This window comes from Lactuca saligna, chromosome 1 (genome assembly GCF_052625555.1).
Source record: "Lactuca saligna cultivar CGN05327 chromosome 1, ASM5262555v1, whole genome shotgun sequence".
Lineage (NCBI taxonomy): Eukaryota > Viridiplantae > Streptophyta > Magnoliopsida > Asterales > Asteraceae > Lactuca > Lactuca saligna.
In genome coordinates this window covers 28568283-28575893 of record NC_136417.1, presented here as the reverse complement: position 1 = coordinate 28575893, position 7611 = coordinate 28568283, and the positions used below count along the sequence as shown (strand labels likewise).

Sequence of the window (7611 nt, the reverse complement as noted above, 5' to 3'; positions counted from 1 at the left end):
CTCTCCTGAACCTGATCTCGAACCCGATCCTTGTCCTGAACTGCCAACTACTGGTCTAGGGCGCAATACCACCATTCTAAAACACAACATAATAAACGTCAGGAACGCTGACATATCTCGAGGAATCACTACTACCACAAGTTTCCTGGTCTCATCTCAGCTTTCCTTGATTCGAGTACGGATCCTCTGCTTCCAGTAGTACATGCCCATACTACATTCCACATCTATCCGTACTTTCCTCAAGTATTGCCTTGACTCCACCAAGTCACTATTACTGCTAATAATTTCTGCTACTCCCATCCTAGGCTTGCCCTAAAGAATCCTTTGACTATACCCGATCCAGTCCTCAGCTGCTGAAAGCCTCCTTGTGATGCCAGTTAGCCATCACCTGAATACCATCACATGCGGCGAGGCTCAGATAATCCTTTAAGTAAAAGACTCGTCCCTACAACGGTTAGACTCAGACAAGAGCTGTGCAATAGGGCCAAGTCTAACACTCTGAGATTATTCAACCCTGTTCGCATGTGACGTGACGCATTCACCTAATGGCTAACTCCCATCACTTAGAGTCCCACAAAGCACAAAGCAAGCAACATTCAGCCATAGGAGACTACTCAAGCAATTCCATCCTCATAATGGGAAACTGTACTAGCATACAATGCTAAGCTCATGCTATCATGCATAACCTAAACATGCTATCCTACTGCTGTCTATTAAATCCTAGCATGCAATTTTCATATACTGAAGCACATAAAGCAGGCACATAAGGCATCACTCCTAGATCCTTAGTCCTCTTCTAGCATGCTGTTCTACTGGAACTGATAAACATATATAAACTTGTATGGGTACATTAGGGAATACTTACTTGAGCTCGGCCGGTCGCGCACATCACACACTTTGTTCCTTCTTAAAACTCTTTACTTAACCTTTTAGAAAACATTCTTCTTTTTCAAAATCTTTTAATCCCTCGATTTGAGTTCAGACACCCCCGACGGTGTGTCCGAATCCCTCAAACCAGGGCTCTGATACCAACTTGTAACGTCCCAAAAATACGAGCCAAAAATTTCATTTTTAAAACACATACTTAGCAAAACATTAGGAATAAAACATTCACCGATCATATCATTTCATAAGAGATGTGCGTGTCTGGAAACCAGTTTATAAAAACATAACAATGTCAGAGTACAAATCCCCAGGAAGATCTCATAGTGCGGAATACAAAGTGTGTGTGTGATGTGCCGCTACCGCGCCAGCTCCTTCCCCTTCGAAGAAGAGGTACCTGAAACCAAAACTGAAAACTGTAAGCACGAAGCTTAGTGAGCTCCCGCATCATACCACATACCATACAATCACATATCATACATACTGCCGGGCAATTCTGGGGTGCCCGACTTACCCAATACGGCCATTCTGGGGTGCCGACCTACCTGTGTTAAGCCGTTTTGGGGTGCTGACTACCCATGTCAAGCCATTCTGGGGTACTGACTACCCATCGGCCCTAACAACCGATCATCGGGGACTATTTCACCCCTACTACTACTATTACATATATCATAACATAACATATTATCAGACATATCTGGGGTGCCTGAACTACCCTTCGGTCCTATCAACCGAACTCGAGGACTGGTCCCCTCCTCCTACCTCTATCGCATATAAGATAACAAGCCAACATGCAAACATATAATCACATACTGTCAGACGTATCTGGGGTGTCTGACTACCCTTCGGTCCTAACAACCGAACTCTACTACTATCACATACAACATACCATGCTAGCATATAACATATCAGGTAGTAGCAAACCTAGATGATATCACAAAGACAATCATCTATCATACGTTTCCTACTGGTGGGTCGGCATTGTGGCCTTAGACCCACCGCTACTGGAAGGTAACTTACCTCGTAGTAGCTGTTGATCTGTGTGGGAAAGGTCTGTCTGCTGCTGCTGCTCCAGAAATCCTCCGACTGCAATTCCCACCAAACACTCAGTCAAATACTGCTAATCGACCTCAGGGTAAAATGACCATTTACCCCTAACCAAACCAAGAGTCAAAGTCAAAGTCAACTTCCAGTTGACCCGACTCGCCGAGTTGGATCGCAACCCGTCGAGTCCCTATCCATTCGATTGACCATAATCCCGTCTCTACTCGTCGAGTTAGGCATTGACTCGATGAGTTTTCCTTCTAAACCGATGTCCAATAGTCCTTCATCCTACTCGCCGAGTTGTATGAACAACTCGTCGAGTTCATCTTCATCCGAAGAACATTCTATGTTGAGACTCGCCGAGTTGTATGAACAACTCGCCGAGTCTGTTCTTGAGACAAGAAGATTGCCTTGAACTCGTCGAGTCAGGGCATTGGCTCGCCGAGTTCCTTCATGAGTGAGTCTGGCTTCCGACCCACTGAGTCACATCCCATGACTCACTACTCCACCCAGCAAACACGAAAAGGGGGAAAACTCGGGGACTCGACTCACCGAGTCCAATAAACGACTCGCCGAGTCTTTCTCATGCAAATACTATATACTCGATTTTTCTTGAAACCAGCTCATGCCATACATAGATCTGGGTTCTTAGGGCTTGATTAACACGTAAGGTTTCCAACTTTACGTGTAAATAAACACCAATGAAGGTTTTAGGACTCAAAATGCACTAAAAGAGTAGATCTAGGGCTTTCATGCAATATGGCTCCATAAAGGCAGTAGATCTGAGCTCATGGAGCTCAATCATGCCTAGATCTAAGGGTTAATCAACTTATTACAAACCCTAACTCGAAAACAAGCTTGGAAATGGCTCAAGAAGGACTTTAATGGAGCTACAAAGGAATATAAGTATGAAAACAGAGGGAAATTGAGTTATAACTCAAGGAAATCACTGAAATAACACAAGGATGCCTAGCCTCCTTCTTCTCTTCTTGATCTACTCTTCTGTTCTCTTAAAATCTTCAAGAAACACACCAAAGCACTTCAATCTCTCAAGAAATAAGGGTTTGGACGGTGTTGGGAGCTCTGAGGGTGAATGGGGCTAGGTTGGGGCGCATAAGGTTGGTTTAAATAGGGTGCAAACCCTTGAAATTTAGGATTTCATCAGACAGCGGGGACTCGCTGAGTCCAGGATATGGACTCGCCGAGTCGCCAACATAAACGTGTTCCATATCTCTACTCAACGAGTCGGGCCTACAACTCGCCGAGTCCAAGGCTAAAATTGCAAAATACTTAGATAAATTTTGCGTACCAGGAACCAGGTGCTACAGGTGAGCTTGGGATTACACTTTGATGCTCAAGTTAGTATATGAATAGATGGGTAAAAAGAATATGATAACAAAGAGTGTAAGTTGCCACTTAAGACCTTGTTTGTGACTAGTGTTTATATTGTTGGCACAAAAAATAAGGGTTGTCTTCTAGATTGGTCTAAATTACTAGGTACAAGGTATACTTGTGACATAATGTATGTTGTGACATTCCTACTTGGTGGGTTGAGCATAATCGAATGTCAGTTGGTGTGAATGAGAATGATGGTCACAAAAAGGTTTGTTAAAGCTGACCATTAGACCCGTACGTTGTGGTTTTCGGAATTACTGGTTCATAAAAGGCAAGATAGGAAAGTCGCGCTAGTGATGAGTTTAGGTAACTATTTAGATTAGGCGAGGTCCACTACTATGGTCAACTTGTAAAACCCTATGACCTAGTATAATGTATACATTTTTTTGTCTTTTTTTTGGAAATATTTGTTACATACATGAGTATCTTGGGGAAATTCCAATCTTGTTATCGTGGTATCACCTAATAAGGAACCAGTTAGTCATATCTTGGGGCAAGAACCGACGATACACTTTGATGAATAAGTCGGTAACATGGGGGATACGATATTGAGAATTAGGAAGACAATTTTTTTGAGTAATATGTTTCGACCTTTTGAGAGTGTTGTATTTATAGGCGATGGTATACAATGACATGTCAATAATGTCAATCTTAGATGGTCATGTTGGTTGGAAGTAGTGCTCAAAATGACTTCAGCTAAATATATCTGGTGGATCTAGATGTCATCCACCATTCCTCGAGTGAGCATGGGTTCGTCCCATCTAGAATTAGGGGATGAGATCATCATCCGTAAATGTGGTGTTACATGTTGTGGCAGGTCAGGTGACTGACTGGAACGAGGAGAAATCTGATGTCTTCAACTACGGTTCCGACGAGATGAAGGTTACGATTCCAATACAATTTGAAGAAATCAAAAAATTGGAATGGTTTTTGTAGTTAATATAGAGGTTAAAAACTTCTTTTATACGCAAATTAAAGTTTACACGAACAGAGTAACAAATGTCAATACAAGTCTATCCTATAAAATCTAACACTAACTATCACGATGGAATTTAAAGCACCAAGAAACAACCGAACAATTTTATTAACTTGCATATGAATCAAACATCAACAAAAAAAATTATATGTCAAATAAAACATAACAATTCTCTTGCACATATGATTTTCACCAAACAAACATTTTCCACTTAATTTCAAAATAATCATTAAACATGTAAAAATCATCCATCCAAGAGTCCACGACCCACTCACCAATAATCTCCACAAGAACACACACCATCTTTGAAATGATGGTACCGATTTAAATCTCTACACACAATCTCCCTCTCAGTAATCTTGGATATAAACTTAATTGCAACATGACAATCCTCACAAACCCGAAGATTTTTTGTGATCAAAAGTCTACTCCGAGGTGGAGTACTAATCAACCCAAACGCAATCGCTAGCCTCTCACTATGCCTACACACCATCCTTATCTTCTCATCATCATCCACATCATGAAACACGGGTGCAGTATTAGGAACATATCCGGCTTCACTCATCAACTTTTCAACCCTTTTTAGTTCCGCATCTATCTCATCGGACATAGGATGACTCGTATCACCTGAAAGAAACGTGTTGACTTTATTGTTGACTTCAATCCAACTACACGCGACATCTTTTTTAAGTTCCCGCTTTGACATTAGCTCCCGAAGCTTTTCCACCCCCGAATACCGCCCGGCTTGCGCGTAAATATTCGACATGATCACGTAGTTTCCAGGTTCATCTGGTTCGAGCTCGGTCAACTTCTCTAATGCAAGTTCACCAAGCTCGACATTTCCATGGATTTTACAAGAATTTAGCAGTGCACCCCAGACACCGGCGTCTGGGATGATTGTCATATTCTTGATCATGTTATACGCTTCGTCTAATCGACCATAATGGCCGATTAGATCGATGATAGACGAATAGTGTTGAACGGTTGGTTGTATTTTGTAATTGTGGATCATTGATTCGAAATATTCTCGCCCCTTTTCTAGCAAACCTCCATGGTTACAAGCGGAGAGAACACCGACAAAAGTTATGTGATCGGGATTGGCTTCACATGTCATTTTTTCGAACAAATTTAGCGCTTCGGTTGCGTGTCCATGCATTGCGTACCCTGTAATCATGGCGTTCCAAGAAGCAATACGTTTTTCTGACAAGTGATTGAAGAGAATTCTGGCTACCTTCACGTATCCACTTTTGGCATACATATCAACAAGTGCGGTTTTTACTTTATCTTGAAAGTAAAAACCTTGTCTCCAGCTATACCCATGAAGCTCTCTTCCTTGTGGGAGGGATGCCATGTCAGCAGCAGCGGAGATGGTGGTGACAAGAGTTGCGACAGTTGGTCTCACCATGTTTGAGGCCATTTCACTGCACAAAACCAAGCAGTCTTCAGGGTGGCTGTTTTGAGCGTATGCAGCAAGCATTGAGTTCCATATGACAACATCTCTTTGGAGTATTTTATCAAACACCTGGCGTGCATTACTGACGTTTCCACATTTTGCATACATATCAATTAAAGCTGCACCCACAAAAACATCCGTTTCCCATCCCGTTCTCACCACATGGTCATGAACATCCCGCCCCGTATCGATCGCACTAAGATTCGAACATGCTTTGAGAACAAACGGGAATGTAAAATTATCAGGAATAACGCCCTTATTGATCATTTCATAATACAGCGAAATCGCAGCATTGTAAGGACCGTTCCAAGCATACGCACGAATCAAAACGTTCCAAAGAAAGACATTTCGTTTAGAAATTCTATCGAATAGTAGGTGGGCATTAGACAAATGGTTGCAGGAACAGTATAAATCAACGAGTTTAGTACCTAAAATTGTGTCGTTTCCAAGACCAATTAAGCAAAGATGTGCATGAACCTGTCTACCTGGCTGAATCGCCCTTCGAGCAATGAATGTTTTTAGGATATGTTGGTAATCCAATGGAGAACGATTGGTCAAGTGGTTTGGAGGAAGATGGCGATGATGGGTTGTCGATGTTGTTTGTGAGTGATATGATGATCGACATTGTTGTCGTGAACCCGATGAAGAATCAGAATCAACAATGGTGGTGAGAGAGCAAAACAGGAGTTTGCCATGTGAAAGAGTCCATCTCTTGAGTTTTGCTGTCGCTTGAATTCGAATCAGCATTTGGCTTCTGTTTCAACAATGCATGCAATAGCGACTAGCGAGCACATTTACATCAGATTTAGTTTAGGTAACTGTATATTTTATCATGTACAATACATTAATGCAACACCTTTTTATTTTTTTACTCGTTTTCTAGGGAAATTAAGTGATCCAACTTTTTAATGTGTATTAAAAATAAAAATAAATAAATAAACAAAAAACCGATTCATTTGTTTTTTATTTTTTATTTTTTGCAAAATTATTCAAGACAAAGAAAAAACATTTTTTGACTAATTATGGAATTGCATTTCAGATTCCGGATTTTGAAAAAAATGTAAAACAAGATTGAAATCCAAAGAAAAAAATCTGGAATTTCGAGAAAAAAAATATTTTTTTTACTTAAATTTAATAAAAAGTTAAAAAAAAGATACTAACCTGAACTATACATAGTTGTTAACTCGTGATTCGACTCGTGACTCGAAAATAAAAATTTCTACTCGTGACTTGACTCGTAAGAGTCATGATATATATATATATATATATATATATATATATATATATATATATATATATATCACATTTTCACCTTATTATATAAAAACTCAATATTTATTTATACTACTTAAATGTTTGTATTATGTAAGCAATTCCAAGAAACTCCACTGTCTTGCATCCACTTTAATTACCAATTATGCCTTTTGGTGTTTCCATAAACCTATTGGTTTTCCCAAAAAGATTTTCAACCAACATTTACTCTATTTTATTCGAATGCCGCCTCAACTCTCAATCATTGAAAATCTTCTCATTTGCTTTTCTTTACTCCTATCTCTATTCTCACCCCTAGAAGAAATCAAGCCCTCCTAACTTTGGAAGGCCACGCGGAAGAAAAAAAACATAGCACGTTGAAGAACAACCCAGCATTAGTGCTTCTAAAATAGCAATGGATTACATGCTCGATTATGCAATTACCAATTGGTCATATGACTCGTCCGAGTCACGAATTGACTTGACTCGGTACGAATCAAACCACAACTCATTAATTTTGACCGAGTCGCACAAGAAACGAGTCAGCATACGAGTCGCCTCGTTTTGGGTGTTAAATGACTCGACTCGTACGAGTTTAACAACTATGGAA

At 40.4% G+C, this 7611-nt stretch overlaps 1 pseudogene; it reads right to left on the bottom strand.

Moving 5' to 3' along the window:
* Nucleotides 1–4372: 4372 nt before the first annotated feature.
* LOC145030236 (putative pentatricopeptide repeat-containing protein At5g52630 pseudogene) lies at nucleotides 4373–6543 on the bottom strand (annotated as a pseudogene).
* Between the last annotated feature and the right edge of the window lie 1068 nt (nucleotides 6544–7611).